The sequence below is a fragment of the Rissa tridactyla genome, chromosome 1, assembly GCF_028500815.1.
Source record: "Rissa tridactyla isolate bRisTri1 chromosome 1, bRisTri1.patW.cur.20221130, whole genome shotgun sequence".
Taxonomy (NCBI): domain Eukaryota; kingdom Metazoa; phylum Chordata; class Aves; order Charadriiformes; family Laridae; genus Rissa; species Rissa tridactyla.
Genome location: NC_071466.1, coordinates 1,361,789 through 1,385,588, shown reverse-complemented (window position 1 = coordinate 1,385,588; position 23,800 = coordinate 1,361,789). Strand labels below are relative to the sequence as shown.

Here is a 23,800-nt window from a genome sequence, read left to right as displayed (position 1 = left end):
TTCCCAAGTGCCCGTGGAAGGGTAAGGTCACCCTTCTGGCCTGGAAGGCTCAGGCTAAAAACTAAAGCGAAGTGCACGTGTGCTTCTTGACAATTTAATATATCATTGGTAAATTGTTTCTTTATTTTGTACTTAGGTTATAGGGAAAAAATGGTGGAGGAACTGACTGTTACAAAAAAACAATTAATCATATTAACAGACTACTTTATGCTCAAAATTGCTTCATTTGAGTTTTCAGGAATGTGTTATTTAAAGGAAACAGGAACTTCGATTCTGTGGCTCCAAGGAATACATCTGGAATAACAATTCAGAGGGACATATGGCATCAATTGGCTGATATTTTCCTATATAGGGGTCCTGATTGCAGTTAAAGGGAAAACCGTTCATTAATTATGCACAATTAAAAATACAAATACGTGTTGTTGTCAATTTATATAGCCTGCTGAAGTACAGTGAGTTCGGGAAAAAAGGTGGAAGTTGAGCAAAGAAACTTGACTTTTCTCTGTGTCAGCTGTGGCAATAACTTGCTTTACTTTTGTAGTATATTTTTCCCCTTAAAGGTTTTGACTCCCTTACTCTTACCTCTTCAGACGGATCAATCTCTCCTTCCCCTCTATGGCATTTCATTTACAAAGAGAAGTAATATTGCGGTTGTAATTCGTTCAGTGTAATTGCCTGCCCCGCAGTGCTCAAAGTCCTGTTCCTGCGAACAGCTACGGCCGTCTTTATCAATGGGAATATTCATGGTAACAAAACCAAACGTGTGCCTAAATACTTGCGCGAGTGCGAGACGCTAATTCCCAAAGGCGCCTTTAGCACAGGCTCTGGTGCCCTGCTCAGTAGGGAGCGAATTTAAGTGCGTGTATATGTCCCCTTGATTTCAACAGTATTTAACCAAATAGGCGACTTAAACTTTTTGCAAGACAGGAAGTAATAATTTAAGCATGTACTTAATTTTTATTTATTTAAAAAAAAACAACCCAGGGTATTGACAGCCTCATTGGAATGAGCGCTGACTTAGCCTTATATTTACCATCCCTGGAATATTGACCACCCCTGGCTGGGATTTACCATCCTTGGTGTATCTGGGGTATTTCTCATTATAATGAAGAGGAGTAGGTTTTCTTTTTTTGGGTAGTAAACAACCATTTTTTAAATGATGCTGAGGTCTCTCCTTAAATGCACAAGTATACTTTTCAGTAATCTGTTTTGTAGACGGGCTTGTAGCACTGTTAGTCAGTAGAATTTATCAGCCTGAACCTTTTCCAAGCCTATTTTGAATTGCATATACTGGCTTTGCTTTGAACTGCTCAGGCTGAAATGTCCTAAAACAAATGAGGCTGGTGCCCCTCAAATTAAGCTTCTTTGCTCTGCAATCTCGATTCACCTCCTTGCACGAGGGGGGGCGAGGTCTTTTCCAAAACCCACCACGTGAGGAGGTAACGAAAGACACGTGCACTCACAGAGCCGAGTTACGCTTGCACCAGCAACGCGTGTCAAGAACCGCGTGAACTTAATGAGGGATGGTTCCTGCTCCGAACAGTTAACTACCTTTAAATAAACTTGAAAAAAAGCTGGAAAAAAGTGTGTTATTAACATCTCCACATGAGGCTTGGACAGATAAGCGACTAACTTGGAGTCATACAGGTAAAAGGGAAAAGTAAACTTTTTAACTCTTCAGCTCCAAGGGCAAAATAATGTTGCGGTAGGTTGTGCAATGGCTGTGCTTAACTCCTGTCGTAAACTCGTTCCTGGGGTTACCTGCAGTGCGAGAGCACTGGTCTTGGTAACCCACGTGGTGTCCTGCAGCTTTAGGTTCCAGTGGAGTTGGGTCCCCGTGGCTTAGCCCGTCTCTGTTCTTTGTGGCCATCCAGTGATACAGCAGGTGCTCGGGCCACCCTGTACGTGTCATTCTGCAAAGTTAGTGACTAATACTATTGTCGGGGCGTTAGATGTATCTTATCGCTTTGCCTATTTCTTGAATTTCACCGAAGGTTGGAAGGGAAAGGCTGGTGTTTTACTGGGGTAGCACTCACAGCACCGCTGCCTCCTTTCTTGTGTTGCTCGAGTGTTTGTAATACATGTGGAGGGGAACTGTGTTCTTACAGAGTTCCTCTCTGGTTTTATAGTTTTCTGAGACAGATACTTTGGCTCTCATGCGTGTTGGATTGTAAGTCTCTCTTAACTTGTTAGTAAGAAGAGTTCAACAGTCATTTTCAATTTACTCTCTGGATTTTCTTCGTTCTGTCTGAGCTGTGTCATTTTATGGTCTGTGCCGAATGGAACTGAGCAGAGGCAGATGTGGAAACACTTCTCACTAACCGAGTTTTGTACACAATGTTCTCCTCTCCTGTGACATTCATTACAGCTCGTTGGACTTTGTGTAAATTTAGGAGAAAAATGTAGACAAATAAAATTTCCGTGTGTGATCTGCATGCCCTTGAACTCAGTTTTGCTTTGCAAGGACTGTGTGCAAGAGACTGCGAGTGGGTACTTGGAATTCCAGACATTTGGAAGTGTGCACGTATGTTTAATAAAACTTATTTCCAAAGAAAAAACTCCTAAGTTGCTGAAACTCAGAACTTTTGTGTAATCAAATCTGACCCTGGAACTGTTTATCAGATTTAAGTGTCCTTCACTTTTTATTTGGATGCTTGTGATGATGTGCTCACTGCAGGGGGTGGGCTAGATGACCTTTGAAGGTCCCTCCCAACCCAACACTGTGATTCTATGTGTAACGGAAAGATTGATGGCTGTCTGTTTCCGTGTTCTTGGTAGACACTGAAGATCTGAAAGTTTTTCTCTTGTTTCGTCTCAAATAGAAAAGAGCCATTTAAAAGCAGCATCTGATGAACAATATGGACTGGTGGAGACAGTGGTTATCACGAAATAATTTCAGTGTGAGACATTAAATGTCTGATTTACAAAGCATGTCCTTCCAACCATTAACTGTACTTGTGAAACTGTCTTAAATTAGTATTTTTTCATAACTGGATTTCCCAATGTAAATTATTTCAGTTCAAGTATATGCAATTTTTAGCAATAGGATTAGTATTGAGGTTCATAAAATATTTTTATTATTTTAACATGACAGTAATATGGGAAATACTGTTATATGTAATGGAACTGTGAACACAAAAGACAGAAATACACCATTACGGTAAATTGTATTTATCAGTTTGGTGGAACTTTATCAAATACAGTCTTGTTTCAGATTAACTACACGGTACTGTAAGATATCACTCATTAGTACTTTGCTGACATTGCACAGATGGTTTATATGGCAAGTGATCAGTTAGTGCAGAAAAAAAGTAGTTTATCCTAAAATACTGTAAAGAGATTTATTTTTATTGACTCTAATAAATGTTTTGAGATAAGATTTGCCCTAGCATATATTAAAATATCAGTGCAAGATTTTACCTCAGCAGCTATTAAAGTGCTGCTCAGCAATGGACATAGTGACAAATAACTGGCTAAAAAAAGGTCACTTACCCCAAGGCATTTTTATGCAAACAGAATTATAATTTGAGGTTACATTACTGATACTGGAATGAACAGTGACAGCTGTTTAACGTCTCAAATGCTGTGCTTACGTTTGTAGCAGAGAGAACACTTTGTGCGTTTGAAAGTTAATGGAGAATTTTAGAGAAGCCCCATAAAAGGGTTCAGAATTGATGGACTCTCGCTTGATTCCTTCTCAATTTGTTGGCCGTGCCCACAGGACGCTCGGGTATCATGACCAGGGGTGGCCGTACAGCGGGGACCGCTCTCCTCTCTGCTGTCCTCTCCAGAGGGTGGCCGTGGGCTGGCCTTGGGGTGGGCATGCATCCCCGCTGCTAGGGCAAGGAGGATCCTGCGGCTACCTGACGCCTGCTGTGACCCCTGCTTTGGTATAGTTTTTACAAGGCTTAATATCTTCTCGGCCAAAGTGCTCGCTCCGCTCACGCTGCAGCAGCACGTGGCACTTCAGAGATGCCACGTTGCTTTTCATTATGGGCCATAAGAGAAGACATTTCTAGGTTTTGCCTTGGTGTGTTTTTTGTTGTGTCAAGTGGTTGTGCAAAGGCAGGTGCTTGTGCCCCTTAGCGCGAAGAAGCCCTGCTGTGTCTCTTAGGTGGCCGGGCAGAGACTTGTGGCCATGCTCTCCCCGTCCCTGGCTCACAGAAGCTCAGCGCACGTTGCCCCAGGGACCTGGGTGTCCTTGCATCTTGCCCCCTCCCCTTGTTTGTTTTCTCACATATTTTAACAGGATTTTTTTTAAGGTTTGGGTTGGAAGGGACCTTAAAGGCCACCCAGTGCCACCCCCTGCCCTGGGCAGGGACACCTCCCACCAGCCCAGGCTGCTCCCAGCCCCGTCCAGCCTGGCCTTGAACCCCTCCAGGGATGGGGCAGCCACAGCTTCTCTGGGCAACCTGGGCCAGGGGCTCACCCCCCTCACAGCGAAGAACTTCCTCCTACTATCTAGTCTAAATCTGCCCTCTTTCCGAGTCTTTTCTTATGATGAGTAGAAAGAGCCCACCAGATTTGTGCTTTCCTAGCATTATCCCCAAAGTGAGCACCATGGGCAGTGGTGAAAGACTGCAAGCCTTGCTGGAGTGATGCTGGGAAGACTGGGCCAGCCTGTTAAAGGGGGTTCTTTGGACTAATCGAAGCATCTGATGAGGAGAAGACGATGGGGCAGGTTGTCTGTAAGTTACAGCATCATTTCTGTGCTGTCTGCCATTAAGATGTCTCCAGTCCCACAGCACCGAACGTGAAAGTTTCCCTAAGTAGGGATTTTAGGAGAGATAAAATTAGACAAAGCTGCTCTTATTGCTGGAATACCCAATTCAGTCATTTTTCCAGTGTAGATGGGAGCTCAGATTTGTCTGTATTAATTCCGTCATGGTATCTTAAGGAGTTTTATTCAAGATGTCTTACAAAAATAATTTCTATTGCGGATGTTCTTATCTGGCGTTACATTAAACATTTGGAAATATACATATTAAACATTTGAAGACATACTAATGAACCAGGGCTCCTTGAATTTTTCTTTGACCTATTCCTGTATTGCTGGCAGATCATGGTATCAAAATACTGCAGTAAATCACTTCGTAATTAAATTCTTTGTTGATATCTCCGGGGTTTGAAATTCCTTTGGGTTTTCCCACCACCACCTTTGAAGATAAGACCCGATTTGTCCTGTTTTCCACGATTCTAAAGTAGTTTCTGCTCAGGTGACCTAACAAGGAGATAAAACCAGTGCTATATTTGGGGGAGAGAAAAGATTTAAGAGTTTTAATTTCTATATCCATTTATCTTTTTTTTTTTTTTAACAGAATTGTCAAAGTTACAGCCTTTCAGAATATCCAGGAATTTATATCCAGTTGTGTAAGACTGCCTTTTATTGATTGACACCTTTCTAGAGCAAACATTTTTTTAATTGGAAGAAAGAAAAATATCTTTGGTAGCAATTCAGCACTTATTGTAGGTAGGACCTGAGAAGGCTCCTAATTTTTATTTTTAGGCTGTCCAGGAGAAGAAATATTTTCAAAACAAACCAGAAAATAAGAGAATTAAATTCTGAAGTATTTATTTTTTTATTATTAGATTTTAGTTGCTTAATCTTGACTGGTTTGTGCCTTGGATTTATTTCTGCTTAAAAGCGTAGGGACCTCAGGTCAGATTCATACAGGCTTCTTATATTAAATCTGCCGGTATTAAGCCCTCGTTCTGTTTTACTGTGGTATGTCTGTGTTGTGAGTTTGGTTTTTGTCTTAAGAAGCCAAATAGTAATAATGTTCTGTGATTTTTCCTCCCAAACAATATTTTTAGATGTGCGTCTCCTTTGGTAATGTGCCCTAATATGGGTCAGTGTTTGGAGAAGCATTTCGTTGCCCCGATGGTGAAGTAGGTGTTCTTCAAATAGTATGAAACGCTGCCAGAAGTTCTGGAAGCAATCTCTGAGAACGGCTTTGATGTGACGATATTTGTACATGGATACCAAGTTAAGGGCCTTGTACAAGGCTCACTTCAGTTTCTCGTTTTTGCGATTTAAACTAAAGCTCTTCAACACAAAGGAAGCGACAGAAAACCCCTAACACATGTTATTCTTTTATTTTTTTTTTTTCCACAAAGCCAGCTTGTAATTAGGGTTGAAAAGGACTTTTAATGGTGTACTAATTTATTCCTCTTCCTTGCCCTGACAGGTTTAATTATTCCTAAACATCAGTGAGTAGACTGATGACTAGCCCAGAACTGACCAGCCCCGCTGATGGCGGGACAGTGGTAAAACTGTTCTTACCATTTTGTTTCATTTTTTTGTAAGTCGTACTAGTGAATTATTCTTCCTGAGGTAACCTGTGTTTTACTTAATTATAAATAAGTCCTTCAGACATTCTCTTTGTGATCATCCTGGCTGCAATTTAGAGGGTTTAAATCAGTTTTACTGGGTGCGTTATTTCCCCTTAAAGTTGTACTCTTAACTTTCTTCCTAATACATTTAAAAAAATTAAACTAAAAATGCCTACCGCTTGTAATATTTTTTCTTTCCTGGATTCCTGGCGTTTTTTCTTGACTTAAAATAACTCAGCGCATTGAACTTTTCCGTACTATCTCCATCAATGTCTTCATCGTTATTTCCTTTTTCCCTTTTGCTTCAGGAAATGCATCGTTCGTGTTGCTCTCAGGTTAGGCAGTAGCCAATTTATACAAAGACCAAACCTGACCGAAACCACCCTCTTTTATAATTTCAAGAAGTAGTGAACTCCTTTTCTGCCTCTGTATCAAACTTTTGCTGTTGCCTCCTTCAGTATTTTGTATATTATAAGGGCTATGCTGTTAATAGCCAACTTCTATAGGATCCATCCGATCTGATGAATAGCTTCTGGTTGTGCGCGGCTCTGCTCGGTCCTTTCTGAAGGAACGTGGAAAGATGCCGATTATCAACGTCACTTTTTCCAGGGGTCGAATAGCGTAATTCTGCAATAGCATTTGATTTATGGCAAGTGATAAGGAGGTAGGGCATAGAAGAGCGAGGAGGTGATATTCCTGTCTACAAAACAATGTCCTGGGTGAGTAAAGGTGGGAAAAACCCCTTATGCAGTGGGAGAAGAAAATGGATTACTCCGTGAATCGGAATAGTTCACGCATTTTACTGAGTCTTTATGAACTTGGCTCATAGTGAACCAGCCGTGAGTGCGTCTGAACTCACCTGGTGCGCCCCACTCTGTGAAACAGGCCGTCTCCTGCTTGAAAGCCTTGTCATTACTGCAATTCAAAGGGAAAATTACAGAGGTGGGTCTGAAGACACCAGTTTGCTCAAAGAAGTGGCATTCTGACGCTCAGAAACACCCCCAGCGACCTCATAGAGCATGTGGGTGCACTTGGAGCGCCGCAGGAGAAAACACCCGGAAGACACGAATTTAGGAACTGAAACAGTAACCGGCTGTTTTCCACTTGGTTTACATTTGAAATATCTTTGTAACAGTAAAGACTAGGCATTTTTCTTTGAAATATCCAAGCCCTAGTCGCTGCAGAAGTTGGGTGTATTAGTCAGTAGAGTTGGGTGCTTCCCAGTGCTGGGCAGGGAGCAGTTTTCTAACCCCCCCACTGGAGGTTTATGGCTGGTGTTTTCATTTTACTTGATTCCTCCTCTCGGCACGAATCCGAATCCCTTTGTCTGCCTACTGCCAGTATCTTTTCACCAAAGAGAACATATTCAAGTCTTATCTGCTCCTCCTAACAGTACGTAGGGTTTCTTTCAGTATTTCTTTTGTTGTCAAAGGGGGCTGTAATTGAGGCCAAGTAAACTAAAGTATTAAAAACATTAATGCTTCTAATGCAAATTATTTTTACCTGTTATTATGTGACGGGATTGTTTTGATTGTATGAGTAAAGTATCTTAAAGTATTGTTTGCAAAATCTGTATTAAAAAGAGACTTGCGTGAGCCCAATAGTTCATTTTTGTTCATCAAAACTATTACATTTATTTTCAAACTTTCAGCCAAATATCTGTAACACGACTAATCTATTAAACTATTGTCCGGATTAAAACTTGCCGTATGACGGCATTGTATTTCTACAAGGTTTTCTCTGAAATGGGATAGCTGAAAGCATCACTCTGTGTTTTACGCTGCTGCGTACTTGCTGCAGTACGTGTAACCTGATCGCTCTGCGTTTTAGCCATTCCGGGGCATGTGCCGCCTGCGCTGCCCCGTTTGGCTTTTGTCTCCCTTGTTCTCACTGTCGTAACGATTCCCCGCGGTCCGTGAACATTCAGGTCCGTGTGAGGTCAGCCGTACCTTGCAGATAGCGACAATAGTGCAAATAATGACAAATATGGGGGGTCACGCGGTGTTTCCTGTTTCCTGTGTTTAATGTAGGGGCGGGTGATTTGTGAGCAGCCCGCGAGGATGCTGCACGTCGTTTGGGTTGGCTTTACGTTCAGATTCGAATCCCTGAGTATTCTCCTGCTCCCAACCTCCTTTCATTTTCTGCTGTTTAAATACTTCTGGAAAAGGAGGAGCGTGTCTGCGGATCTTCTCTCTCAGATCTTGTCTTTTTCATGTTTTGCGCCTATTTTATTTCACTGCTTTTAATGAGCCGTGGGTTAACAAAGCTGTTTCTGTTTAACCACCACCTGAACTTGGGTTGTGTGAAAAGGAAATTGGTCCAGCTAAGGAACAGTTCTGGTCATTAACGACTGTGAGAGCCCATGGAGGGAAGACCGAGTATTTTCTCCGGGCTTCCAAAAAGAAGAGGTGACTCAAGACTGGAAATGCTTTTTGCGAAGTAGGAAGCGATGTGTAGATGTGGGTGTTCGTAAGCTCAAAGGATTTCTGTCTCCACCAACTGATGCTAATAACAATATTTGTAACAGTGATGGAAGGAGTAAGGCAGGCAGGGTATTCCGAAAAGAAAATAAAAACAACAGCAACAACACAACTCTCTTTTTCTCCAGCTTTTTAATAAGCCTGTTCTGACTGGTGAGACTAGAGGCTTCCGAGGAACAGCTCTAGCCGGCTCCCGGCCTCCCCGATAGCCCTGTGCGACGTGTGCGCAGGGGCTTGTGTGCTGGGCGGTGCGGGGTGGGGGGCTGCTAGTCAGGAAACAAAGTAAAGGTGAAATCCTTTTGTTCCTTCCTTGGATTTCAGAGAAATGACGAAAAGCCCCCAGATCTCTGTAAATTGCGGTATAACAGATTACTCACGGATTTCAGGAGTATTTGCGAAAGCATTCCCTTAAATATGGAATAATGAAATTTGGTGAGATAACCGATAATGTCTTCTCTATCCGAGGTTTATTAGTAAGTTAGCAGAAAGAAGTTTTTTGGTTTCAGGATTCTTTCACTAAGATTTGCTGGGGTCTTTTTTTGGTCGATTGATTTATTCTTGCCTGCCCTATTGGGAAAGAAAGAATCACGTCTTCTGTGTGTGATGGATACGCTGATATTACGCCCTCGGGTGTTTCACAGAGTGGGATGTGCACTTAAGCTGTTTCACAGGAAAGTCTTTTGAGTCTGTTGAGGAAACAGGCCAGAAATACAGTTATGCCAAAACTGCTGACTTTTAAAAAAGAGTTTCCAGTGATAACAGGATTTAAACTAAAAGCAGTTTAATTTCAATTACAGTGCTGAAGTTTGTAGGAAAGAAATTTTATCTTTAGTTTAATTTTTTCTGGACTTGAATTTGTTAATCTGTTGATATAATCTGTTGGGGGTTGGAACTAAATGATCTTTAAGGTCCCTTCTAACGCGAACCACTCCGTGATTCTGTGATAATAGCCCAGTGAGCTGAGACGTTCTGTTTAGCTCTTGTTTTCAGTGTTGATGATATAAAAGTGCTAAATTTATGGTTGGAAAGAGAGCGTTCCAGTGTTGTTGCGTTGCAGATACACGTTCTCATCGCTGGTTTATGCTGTTGAGTACAGCTGACATCAAGGAAGGTAACGTATTCTGGTGGAGCAGGGAACTGGCCCCACGGTTTGTTCCTGGTATTGTTCTTGCAGAGACTGTCCTGGAGCAGCCGAGAGATGAAAAGGTGTTTTCAACTGGTCATCTCTGCACCCGAGGAGGTTTTGTTCGTTTTGTTTATATTATAATCATCCTTTATCTTTGAAGTTTAAATATTATTTTTTCAGTCTAATCTTATTTTGAATGACGGTTTAGTTCATTAGTTGGCAGTTCATGTGTTCACACACCACTTTGGGAAATTCAGAATTTCTCAGTGGCGATTTGGAAAGCTTGAGTCAGTTCAATGGAGTGAATGTTTCACAGCCGTCTGTGGGTGCGTTTCATCTTTTGCTGTGCTGCTTTCAAAGTGCCTATTCTGTCATCAAAAAGGCCTTTAACTGCTGGGATATGACCAGATCATTTGGTCTTCTGCACCGTTTGTGGGCTGGAAACACAGAAGATACAGAATTAAATTATGTTTTCTGAAAGAGCGATGTGTGGGGCCCCATAATCTTCGCTAGATAGAGCTCGGTGTCGGTGTACGTCAGAGCAGTACTTCATGAGAGGGTTCAAGGGACAGCAGATGTGTTCTGGAAAGCATAAAGAAATTGGTTGAGCTCTTTGGTGTTGTATTTGAAGACGTTCGTGTTAAGTCATTTTACACAGTTCAGTGTATCGAGTGATTTGATGATGTGCTTTCCTTCAGTTTTACTCCTTATCACGAGAAGTCTTTTTAGAGTTATTGCACTTGACTGGAGGTTGTTCGTCCTTTGCTATCAACCGAACCAGACAGGTCCTTCAGGCGTGTGTGTGTTGTGGCTCACTGGGCACGGTAAGGTGAGGTGGGCTCTGGTGACGTTTAGGACTAATCAGTGCTGAGAATTACTTGAATGCAATATTAGGGGGGAAAAAAGTATCTCTTAACGCTCACGAAAGTGTGAAGTTTTTGAAGATTCAAACCTATAGCATTAATTTTACAGGGAATAATTTAATCAATGGTGTCTTCTAGAGGAAGACTCAACTGTATTAAATGCAGATGTTTCATTAATGAAAGTGTTCAATCTGTTTTTCTCCTCTAGTTAAAAATCGTAAGTGTGTTTCTAGATAAACCTTTACACTTTTATAACTTGCCTTATTTTTCCATAAACTAACAAAAATACATTTTAAAAATATTTTTTTCCTAAGTTTTTAGTGGAGTAAGATATTTTTCAGATGTGGGTTGTTCTCGTGGGATAATTGTTGCCACGTGCTGTATTGAAATTTAGAACCTGCCTGTTCGAAACGAGTTGAACTCACTCCTGCCGCGTTGTACTGCATGCTCTGATGTCCTAGACCTGGGGCTTTTACTCAGTTTTAGCTGTGATGCTGCAGCAAAATCGAACGTGAAATGCAGGTGAAAGTTTCATTAGAAACAGTTCAAAATTTTGTTAAAACATCTAGATTGTGGTGTAGTTTCCTTAACATCAGTTTAATGTATTTACAAACATTGATGAAGGAAACGTAGATGGAGTACGTGATGGCTCTGTGGTTTAGACTGGAAAAGATGCAAGTGGAAGAGGTGCTGCTGCAAGAAAGAGCTGGCTTCTCACCCAGCTTCAGCTGCTTGAAGGTCTCCTTATCTGGACCCGTTACTTTAGCATCTCGGGGAGGTGCTTACTGAGTGTCTCCTTACTGAGTAGAGAGCACCTAAATTAAAGAGAGCTTCAAGGAAATCCCTGGCTCCTTGGGTAACATTAGATGAGGTGAATACCCCCTCTCCCCCTTGCAGCATTTTACATTATTTGCATAAAATAATGAAAAACATTTGATGGTTCTTTGTGCTAAGACTCTTGTTTCAGTTTCAAGTGTTATTTTCATTACCTAGCAAGCTAGGGACAAGACCAGCTCTGTAGATTGTCGGCGGCCCAGGAATGAAGCTTTTGAAGGTGCCCAGTTTTGTGTTTTTTTCCGTAGCAAATGTCTCTGAAGAAGCGAGTTCTGGTTGATTTTTATTTTTATTTTTTTAAGCGAAAATGGCAAGTTGTAAATTGAATTTCTGATTCTAGTGGTTGTACTTGTGTGCAAGGTGATGATCTAAATACATCCTTTTGATGCATCTTATAATTGGGCTGAAAGTTTGACAGCCCGTTTGACGAGAAGGCCGCTCCGCTTGGTCCCTTGACTGCCAGCTCTGCCCCGTCTCGGTTTCCGTGCTTTATTCTTAGATGGTCTTAAGAAATACTGACTGACCCGGAAGGATGCAGGCCTAGTCTTCTGACTTAGTTTACTCAACAGTGCAAAGCTCTTCTAAACTTGGAGAGATGTTTTTTAAGGTAGTGCAGGATTCTGCTCCATCTGCCCCTGCACAGCCTTGTGGAAACATCGTCCCCTTCATAGAACCCAGCTCAGGGACCTGCCAGGGATCCTGATCCCGCATAGTAACATCCCGTTATTTATCCGACAGCGTACCAGGTTCAAAGTGATTGTCTGGATGAACATCCCCCATTGCAGACCCAGAGAACAAGCTCAGAAGTAGTGTGAGTTCGGTAGTTGTGCGCAGGGTTTGAGAGGCTGGTATCCCAACGGAGTTGAACAGCTTGAGTAAGGAGGTGTGAGTGTGCAGGCAGAGGGATGGGGTGTGTGGTGTAATCTCAGCCTGGTGAAGGAGAGGGGATTTTATCCAGCTCATGAAAGGGTTGCCTTTGTCACGGAGTGACCCTTACAGCAGGTGGAGTGTGACCCTCAAATCTCATCTCTTCGTTACGGCGCAATGAACATTATTGGTGATGGTTCCTGTCCATTAAAGGCACTGTGAAAAGGTCTGCTCTCTCTAATGCGTTGAAATTTTTTTTTTTTAAATTTTTAAGTTTATGGCTGTGAGAGCCTTTCCTTTTTAGTTAATCTGAACTGTCTCATATAAACTCAAGAAATACTGGTGCATAAAGACTCAAATTCTAGTCCATAACAATGACAAGGTAAGGAGAGGACGTCGGGTGTCCTATGAGGAAATCTGTTAGGCATCCGAAATACCATCAACACGTATGTGCGTCGTACGCCTTTTAGAGTTCTGGCTTCCTGGAAACCTCGCTAGTACTTCACTGGTCAGAAAATAGATGTGGAAATACAATACACTTCATTCTTAGTGCGTCTGCAAGACATGGCCTCGCTTACCACGACACATGCCATTTTAAAAATTCAGTTCTAATGGGTTTGTGCGTTTTATTGTACAAAATAGAAAAATGTTTCTTTTTTTTTTTTCTGAAATTTTCCTTTCTTTGAAAGGTAGCTGTAGGTCACCAAAACAAAATTTGTTTGCATAGGACGCTTGTCCACTTAATGAAAAATAAAACATAAAAGAGATCATTTGCAGAAAAGGATTAACATCAGTTACTACTTTCTAACAAAAACATTGATTTTGCTAAGATTTCAGGTGCATGGCTACATTTTGTCCAGTTCTGCTGGAATTAAACGGTAAAATTCACATCCTTACACAATAATAATAATAAAAGAATAATTATTCTGGGAAGAGTTTGGGAACTGTCTGTGAGGAAGTGCTAGAAGAAACTTGAAGTTTTTGGGTAGGTTCCTGAAACGTGTCCAGAGATGTGAAACAACTGTGTGCTGACGGCTGAGACACTGCAATAATGCCGAGAGCTCATTAAATTTAGCTGCGTGATGGATTGTTTGGGCGGTTATAAACGCAGCTGATCTCCCTGTAAGAACTTCTTTCGTGTTCTCAGTAGATGATTTTTGCGGTGCAACACCACACTCCTGGAAGTGGGTGCTCTCTGTCTCCAGCTACATCAATGGATTGCACGGCTGGTTTTGAAAATCGGCTTTTAATTAGTTTGCACATTAGCATTTAATTTTCCTAAATAAAAATTACCTTTCCAAATGAATTGTTTTGGATCTTGATAACCAGCTCATAGCTATGTCCTTTTAGAGAGTTTTTGTGAGAGTTGAGCTCTTTCTTTGAGTTGTTTGGTATACAGTTGTAAGTGATATTATTTGGATCTATCATTTATAGTTTGAAAAAGTAAGAAAAATCGCAATACCACCAAGTATGACCGTACTTTTGAAGTTTTCCAGAAACAGACTGGTGAGATTTGGTAGATCAGGTAGACCACAGTCTTGGTCCCTTTCCCTGTGTCCCCTCTCCACCTTTTCCCACTGGTCTGATCCCGCTGTCTGGATGGAACTTGCTGCTGGGGACGTTACCCACCGTGACATGCCATAGAAGATGCCATTTGAGGGGCGGGGGCAGCTCTCGTGGTGTCCTTCTCCCAGCTGGCAGGTGCTGGGAGCAGGTGACCTTCCCACCGTCCCGGGGGAGGGCGAGGGGGGAGGGAGGCGCAGCGCAGAATAGGGCGGTGGTATAATATTAAGGAAATTGTGATCATTTTAGTTGTCTTGCTACATACCGAGTTTGAAATGTCATATTCTGCACAATAAAAATCGGGATATTGCTGTGGTACTAGCAGCAAAGTAACGCCTCTGGGCATGAACCAACACCTGTCCCAGCTTTTAAACATTGAAGAGAATATTTAAACAATCACCAGAAGGCAGAATATTATATCAACCTTCTTTTATGTTACTTTTATTGTTTTAATATTATGTTTTTCTGTGTTGTGGTAGGAGTAACGGTAGCAGAAGGAATGAGAATTAATCCGGCTTCTCTGTAGCGTTCTCTGCTAGTGCTAAGGCTTTTTCCTGAACCTGTAACTGAGGCGTTAAGAAGTGGGTGACAGATCTTTTCACATTTGAATGGGAGGAAGTAAAACAAACAAGGCGGTTTTAAATCTGCCAGGAGAAAGAGGAGCATAATATGATGTAAGCCCTTTATCCTGATCAGGTTGTAATGAAGTTCTGTAATAGAAGACAAGTGCATGTTTCCTGGTGTGAGAGCCTTTGCTGCGTAATCTTTTACAAAGAAGTACGTTAATAAGTATTTCAGTAAAACACCGTTATTTTTCCACTGATATTTCCGTGTCAGTTTTGAGCTTCTTTTCAAAGAATCTTAAACTTCATAAAAACTTAGGGAAAGGCACTGTGAATCTAGCTAGAGCAGTTTAAAGTGGTGCTTCTCTTAGCTTCTGGTTAGCATCTCCTCTCTCCACTCAGTCTCCGCGGGGGAGACAGTTAAGTGGCCCAAATGAGGAGCTCTTGGAAGCCAAATGAGTCGCTCCATGTTGCCCAGCTCGCACCGACAGCACGAGACTCCCTTACCCGGCTCGCTGCGGTGAAGCGGATGCCGAGCGCTGGCACGAGCTGCTTCGCGTCTGCAAGGCGAAGCCCAAGAAAAGGTGACCTCCGGCAGCGGGACGGAGCAGGCCTCTGTGGCGAGAACGTCTTCAACTCGTTAAATCCGTCCTTTGCCATGACAGAGAAGTATCTGTGCCTGCTCAGGAAGCTTCACTGGAAAATAATTCCATTGCAGCACGAACTTCTTTGTTCAACAGATAACACAATCTCCGCTTTCGCCCCCTTCCAAGCAGGTCCAAGTATATGTCTTTCCTAGCACGCTCACGTAAAACGCTAGTTGTTAAGAGCCCTCCTCACCCCGAGGAGTTCACTGTACCTTACGATGACAACTAGTGTCAGCCGTACGTTGTGGAGGCTCCGAGCTTGGGAAATGCGAGAGGCGTTTGAGTTTACCGTGCTGTTCCCACCTCGTGTTCTCAAGGGGCTCTTACTCGCCAGGAAGCGCGTGTAGTTCGCGGGGTTATCGAAAATTCTGCCAAAGTAGTGGGGAGAGACAGAAACATAAATAATTATAATCGATTTTCAATTTCTTTTTTCTTCGATTAGCAAACACCAAAATGCCATTGTGTATATATATATGTATATATATACATAACGGGCACAAACGTGACCATGGGAAGTTCCACCTCAACACGAGGAGGAACTTCTTTGCTGTGAGGGTGGCAGAGCCCTGGCACAGGCTGCCCAGAGAGGTGGGGGAGTCTCCGTCTCTGGAGACATCCCAACCCCGCCTGGAGGCGTCCCTGTGCCACCTGCTCTGGGTGACCCTGCTCTGGCCGGGGGTTGGACTGGGTGATCTCCAGAGGTCCCTTCCAACCCCCACCACTCTGTGATTCTGTGTGATTCTGTAATTGTCAGCTACTCGTGTATAATTTTAAAGAAAAGAAGTCGACAGTTCCTGAGCGCGTTCTTTAATGCCCGTTTCCCCTGGCTGCAGTATTGGCTCCCTCAGCTCCCTCCTGCCCCTGCCTGCGTTCCACCAGCAGGACAGAGAGGGCAGCTGCGGGCTCAGGCGTGTGCAGCAGGGAATTTTTGAGGCTGAAAAAATAATATTTGTCTGTTGTAGCTAAATTACAGTAAGTTTAAGCATGCTAAAATTCCTAGTAATTTCTAAGTTTGTCTGTTTAACTTAGTCTAATTTTCAAATACACCGCTTAAAGTAATACTGAGGCAGTTGCCATGGTTGGAAAACCCTGCTATTTATTTCTGAATTCTGAAAATACGTTATTTGGTTCTGTTCCTTTAAACCTCTCCCTTTACGAGTTTTTAGTGCTTATCAGAATTTCATCGTGTTCTGATACTGTTTATAATTTTCACCAGTATGAATGATTACTGGATGCAGCGGCTTTCACACCGCCGCCTTGTGCAGGGTATTACGCGTGGAATATTATTTTAATACATATGCTTTGCAGGAAACAAAATTATTTCAACACCTGTAACCTTTTACAGACAAACGTCTCTTGCAGTTCCTTTTTGGATGCTAAGGTAATATCAAACCTTGTAATTCTTCAGTGATTACGAGCTCTGGAAGAAAAAGGGGCAAGCAGAAATCCTCACGGTGGAGGCGAAATCTTGGATGATATCCGTAACGTGAGCTAAGGAGTTGTGTTCAGAAGTCTAATATGAGACATCTGCACAGACTACTAAGAAAATTTATTGTTATTTTAGTATTTACTACATTTGTAATGCTCTTGTAGGATAGGTAACCAGATTTTTACATTTCAGCTTACATATGGATTTAATATTTAGAGATGTTAACATTTTTTGCAACGTTATATTTCAAGTATATTTCTAATTCTGCAATTTCAGTGTATCTTAATCTGAACGGTTCACAACTACCTCACGTTTATTCATCCAAGTTATAAAGATGGGAGGTTCCAATCACGCTGGTTGAATTGGCTGCGTCGTTTGGAGTTTGCGGTGTGTAACAGGCTGCGACTCGATCTCGGCGTGGCTTAAACCGACGTAGGTTGGGGTGAAGCCCAGCTGCCTGCTCCTGCCCCCGTTCAGCCCCTGGGAGGGGGATGTAGTTGCTTTCAGGTGGCTCCGGTCTATGGTGTGTTTTTCTGCACATCTCTGTGCCAGCAGAAGGCACGTGGCAGTAATCAGCAAAAAAAGGGGTCGGAGAGGAGGAGCGGCGGCGACGTGAATTGGCGTCATCTAAAAGTAATTCATGAACCTCCAGCCTGAACATGGACGCGACCCAGTGACGGGCAAACCTGCACAGCAAAACGTGTAGCCGGCATGAAGAACTTCTCAGTTCATAGTATCGCAGAGAGTTTAGATGGAGATTTAAAGTGTAGATTTTAAGCCTGGTTCAGTATAGCCCAGCGGTATAATGTAAAACCCTTTCCAGAGTTGCCTGTGAATATCCTGGACCCTGTAACTTATGTTAGCTATAAATAGATTTTTTATATATATATATATATAAATATCTGAAAATTTAAAATGATAGTAATTTCGGAGGTGCTTTGTAGTTCTGAAGTGAAGGAATACATAAACCAACAAGAACAGAGCTCTGTATAGCGTTTTAGCATATGGGGGGCCCGATTTCAATTAAATGGGCCTATTTCAGAGTATTTTACTCTGACGTAACATGGGGAATTTAAAGACAAGTGGAAAAGTTTACTCCTTGTGGATCATATATTTTACAGCTATTTCTGGCATAATTTAGGATAAAGTTGGACTTACATGTGGAGAAAATGCTAAAGTGTATTTTTCTTATCATTTAAAGGTTTTTGAGCATGTGTGTGTAGGTTTGGTGTTGTATTCAGAAACATCGCCTGTTACTTAGGGTGTTATTTGACAAAGTAGTTTTATTTTGTCTGGTTTTTTCTCAAGTCTAAACTGCATGTCTAAAATACATATGTTAACTAGCACTATATTCAGCACTTTTATTCAAAAATAGCAGACCAAAGGGAGGAGAGGACTTCCATGTGAAGTCAGAAAGTTCTTCTGGTGGGGGGGTTCTGATTTTGGCCACTGCCCAGCACCCAGCGGCCAGTTTCCATGGATCTTGCAGGAATGTAATTCTTTTTGAGACATGTAGCTTTGCTGAATTTGGTTGAAACCGGGCTCTAAGTTCTAGAGGTGCCGGCGAGGACTGACGGGCAGGGAACTCTGGGTTTCTGTAGGAAACAGAACTGAAGAGCATAGGAATGTTTTATTCTTTGTAAGTTCGCTAATTGCCCAGAGTTAACGTTTATAAATGTAGTGTCCTTGTCTGAGTCAGACTGGCATGCAAAATAATACGGGCAGTAGAAGAAACTAATTGTAAAGCTTTTTTGATTTCTGGGATTAAGAAACGAGCATCACTTCCACCAGTGGGCGGAAGCCGGCAAGGACTGATTTTGTAGGAAACAAAATTTCAGCTTCAAGTGTTTGAGAGAATATTATTCCCCGATAAGAATCTATGCTAGTCAAAGTTGAAGTAGGAACACCTTTGTATAACTTGAGGATGATGAAAAAAACACCAGAGAAAAGTTGCAGTTGTCCAGAACCTTGCATTTTAAGTACAGGAAATTTATAGCTGAAATCACACTGATAAGAAAACTGTGAATGTTAAGGGAAAGGAAAAACGAGGCCAGGCAACTAACTCATGCAAAAGATATGGTAAAATCAGGAATAAAAATTAGCATTGGTGTTTAGGAGTTACATGAGGGAATCGAATGAGAATTAGGTCAGTTTGATGGCTTGATATCATTGCACTCCTCATTACATTCACTCACAGTCATTCTGTGGTTGTGAATACCCTGAAAAGTTACGGTATGCTCAAAGACTTGTAAGGTGGGAAAGGTGGAATAGCTGCTAAATCCCTGTAGAAATACCAAAATACCCCCCCAAAACCAATCCAACACAAAATCAGCCTCAATTGTAGATACATGAAAGAATATCTCCATTTTTTTTGTCAGTCATTTAACAGAAACAGGGTGGGTGCAAACCACACGGTCTGTGAAAGGGTTAATCATTGAGAGATTTTAGTCATTTACTGGGAATATTTGCGTCTGTAAAACCAGTAATGAAGGCAAGTGGTTGCAAGATAAAGTTATTGTTCAGGAGTGCAAATCAGCTTTTGAAACCTGTTTGCATTCTGAATTTTCCTCCAACGTCTACTTGATTGAATTGCAATTTTAGTTCTTTGGCACTAGTCTAAACGACTTATTCTTGCACGAAGGGCACAGTGTATATCTAGATTTGTTGCATTATGTCATGTCCTTTGTTCCAAGCAATTGGATATTTTTCTGTCTAATTTGTGTTAATTTGTCATTGATTTAGAAAAACCACTAGGCAAACGGATATGTCCTTTTAATAATTAAAGGAGAAAACGCTTCTTTTTTAAATGTAGCTCAGCACAGTGCAGTTCTGCAGAGTCTGCGTGCAAACGCAGTGTGCTAGGCTGTTCTAGGGTCTGCTGCTCCACCGGCTCGCGGAGGAGCTGAGGTTGGACGGCACCTCTGGAGTGCGGCTAGTCCAGCCTCGCTGCTCAAAGCACGGTTCAGCGGAGCAGGTTGCTCAGGGCTTTGTCCCGTTGACTTCTGAGGACCTCCAAGAATGGAGGCTTCACTCAGCAACCCTTTCCAGTGCCTGACTGCTCGCACAGTCAAAAAGTTAGTTCTCAGATCCACTTGTGCCCATTGCCTCCTCTCCTGTTGCTGGGGGCCGCTGAGGAGTCCGGCTCAGCCTTCTTAATTCCCCCCACCGGGATTTATTTATAGACACTGCTAAAATCCCCCCTGCCCTGGGTCTTCTCTTCTTCAGGCTGAACAACCCCAGTTATCTCGGCCTCTCCTCCAAGCCCTTGGTCATCCTTGCGGTCCTTTGCTGAATACTCTCTGGCATGTCCTTATATATATAAATTTGAATTTTCAGTCTCATGAAGCCTGTTCTTCTCACGGATGTTGCCTATTAAAGCATTAACTGTATTCATTCTCTTCGCACACAATATTTTTGGTGACGTATTGGTCAAGAACATACTCTCCTGATTTTTGCTTCACTCCATAGTTTCAGAACACCCTTTGTTGGGAAGGAGGTTTATTTTGTTACGAGATCTCTGAAGAATTCGATCAAATGCCATAGGTTCCTGCACCAGTCTTTACAGCAATTAGCCTTGTATGAGTGGGAGACTGTTTATATCTGAAAGGCAGAGAAATTTGAACTATTTCAGTTTCCGAGTGCCTGAGCACCGTGAAGGATTACAAGCGACCGTGTGACTCCGCTTCGTGTCTAATCACTCTCACAGCGGGAAGGGACTGAGTTGTTCTTGTGTCCGGCCTTACTGCCCGTCTGTCTTACTCCTGGTTCTCGGGCAGAGACAACCTGAGTATTTAAACAGGGCTGGACGTACGCTTTTACTGAGTGATAAATGGTTTGGATTTATTTTATGGAGAATTTTCTAGATTCCCTGCTCTGAAAAGCTCTAAGAAGGCACTCTCGTTCACAAGCAATAGGAAGCCTTTCAAGAGAGGGGATTTCTCTTTGATCTACTTGTTTTTCCCAATGAAAGACTTTCATTAGTCAAATTCTTGACTTCCAAAAAATTGTAGGGAAATTTTCTTTGTGGCAACTTTCTTTGTGACTGTTGGAAAAATACGATCAATGTAACTGCAACTAGAAATGAACTATAAAATCTGCCGAATGGCTGTTAGTTAGTCTCTTAAAACACAATAATGAAAATAAAGGTTTCAAAAGTCATCAAAGTTCACGTCCGCCCAGGCAGGCCTAATGTAGCAAGACTTGTCCTGCTGAGGACGTGCTGATTTTCTCAAGAGGCCTCCAAAAACAAAGCAAATCTAGAAAACAAAAAAGCCCCCAAACCTCCAACTGTCTGAGTAATAAAGTCGTGACTGGGGGGCTTAAAGCTGAGCTATGTCAGGAAATGTGAAATGAGCTGAAAATGGGGCAGTGTCACGTTTAATACATTTCTTGTGGTGTGTAAACCAAGAATTTACCATGTCTCACGGCAAAAATGTTCTCTTACAGGGGCTTGTCACTGAAGCTGTTAGTTTTTCCCTTATTGCTCAGAATTCCAAGTGTAACCTTTCAATTGCAATCCATGTGACGGTGTTTTTGCTAATGTTTGAATGTACCAATGTCATGTATCAAGGTGCAGTTTTAGGAGATGGGGCCCCGATGGTGCGGGGCAGGGTGTGCTGTGAGCAGAACACAGACCTCAGGTGGGAACAAGCTGCAGGAGCAGCGGGTGTGATCCTCCTAACGAACCACAGCAAACCTCTAGCTGTTACGCTCTTCCCCCCTGCCCCCGGTAAAGGCAAAATAAGGAAAAGAAAAAGCTGCTACAAATAGCTTTTGTTGAAGAAGATACATCTAAATGTTATTTTCAGAATCACAGAATTGTCTAGGTTGGAAGGGACCTTTAAGGTCATCGAGTCCAACCATCAACCTAACTCTGACAAACCCACCACTAAACCATGTCCCTCAGCACCACGTCTATGCGTCTTTTAAATCCCTCCAGGGATGGTGAGTCCACCACTTCCCTGGGCAGCCTGTTCCAATGCTTGATGACCCTTTCCATGAAGAAACTTTTCCTAATATCCATCCTAAACCTCCCCTGGTGCAACTTGAGGCCTTTTCCTCTTGTCCCATCACCTGTTCCTTGGGAGAAGAGCCCGACCCCCCCTGGCTCCCCCCTCCTTTCAGGGAGCTGCAGAGAGCGAGAAGGTCTCCCCTCAGCCTCCTCTTCTCCAGGCTAAACACCCCCAGCTCCCTCAGCCGCTCCTCACCAGACTTGTGCTCCAGACCCCTCACCAGCTCCGTTGCCCTTCTCTGGACACGCTCCAGCTCCTCAATGTCTTTTTTGTGGTGAGGGGCCCAAAACTGCACACAGCACTCGAGGTATATAAAGATAGATTATATAATCTTGATTTACATATATAAATATTCAAGACTATAAAGATGATGCTTACACCCCCCTCCTCCTTGATTCTGATGCAGTATCTTGCTGGTCAGTGGAGATGTGTCTGGCTTCAGTTAATTTTGGGACATTTCGTATTAGTCCTACTACTGAGTAGTAATAACTTAAGAATGAGCTGTCTCTAAGGAAGCATCGTGTCTTTCAATTCTCTTTATCCCCTTTAAATGTAGGTCACACATGTGATACTCTACGTGTCACCGTACTGAGCAGTTAAGTCCATAGTGTTATCCAACCAGATGTGTGGGGAAAAAAAAAAATTGCTGAATTTAAGTGCACCGTATAATACGGGAGAAAAAAAACAAGGAACCACTTGATTTAAAAAAACTCGTTATCTTTAGAATATTTATTGCCATCCATTCTGAGTATGTCGTTTCAGGAAGGCATGTTCTTGTTCATGTGATATGTTGGCTGGAGTTTCCTCCGGCTCTTTTCTTCCTCTTGTAGTTATTATTACGAAGCCAGACGAGTATTATTTTTTAAGTCAGGAAAGAACAACCCTCCCAAATAATTTGATGTCTCTGCAGCCCTAAGGTATTGCACTCACTTTCTATGCATGTATATTTTTGTGCGTGTGCTTTTTGCTAGTTGGATACTGTTGGAAATGAGAAGGCGGCTGTGTGGCAGCCTGACAGAACGATGGTTTTACAGCTGATAATTGAGGGGTCATCTTCTGTAGCCTGGGATGGGACTTGGATATAGGGAGTACCAGAAGATACAGAACAGGATTGGGGGAGCGTCATAGAATCATGGAATCATCATGGGTGGAAAGGACCTCTGAGATCGTCGAGTCCAACCATACGCACACAAAAAACCCCTACAACCCCACTGCTCGGTGTGGGAGCCGCCTGCCAGTTGTGTTTCAAAGGGTTTTGGTTAGTTTGGGAAATGAGCCCGGACCAGCTCTTCCAATGGGATCTACTGTAAAACAGCTCTCCTTCACTTTTTGAGAGAGGTGCAAAGGTACTGCTGTTTCGTTGATCAGTTGCTTCTTTTGTACCTCAGTCTCACGAGTGTTATGCAGCGGACTCTCGTCAGGAGCTTCACGAAGGGCTGTTTCGTGGCTCCGTTACAGTGTGGTTTTGATTTGTTTGCCGTGGTTAAGATAATACGAAAAACAGGGGAAGAGACTTGACAAGTGTTTTTCGAGATAACAAATGAAGGGTGCTGAAGTGCTTAACTTGTATGTGTACATATGGAATTTGTGAACTAGAAAATCAATGCTTTAATTTTCTCTTTTATTTTTTCATGCTCTTCCGAGACTGGCAGGTGCTCCCCGTCTCGGCTCAGTCACCTTCTACACTTGCCAATTGCAGTCGTCTAATCGCGATCAAACAACAGTGCTTTAACATGAGTCTCTATAATCTCGTGTTTAATAACACATACTAGTGTTTCTTTTGATCTTATCAGTCTGGAGATTGCTTGAGGCTTGCTGGCAGAAAAAACCCCAAACTCGGAGGCTCTAACAGCTGAAGTGGTGTAGGTGGAGCTAAATTGGCCAAGTGCCCGATGAGGATCTGACTAATTGTTTCCTACGTTTTCATGAAGCCTGTCGATTTTAGAGCAGCAGCGACGTTGCATTGCTTCAGAAGTTACCTAATATAAACTAGAAAAATAATCGTTAACCACTATAAAATTCTAGAAAATCTATTTATTATTGTAAAAGAGCAGCACATCAGTTTTGTACAGACAGTTCGTGA

At 42.4% G+C, this 23,800-nt stretch overlaps 1 protein-coding gene across 1 annotated transcript in view; it reads left to right on the top strand.

The window, feature by feature from the left end:
* The window catches only part of TMEM135 (transmembrane protein 135), a 198,633-nt gene that overhangs the window by 94,931 nt on the left and 79,902 nt on the right, over positions 1 to 23,800 (top strand). The window lies entirely within an intron of this gene.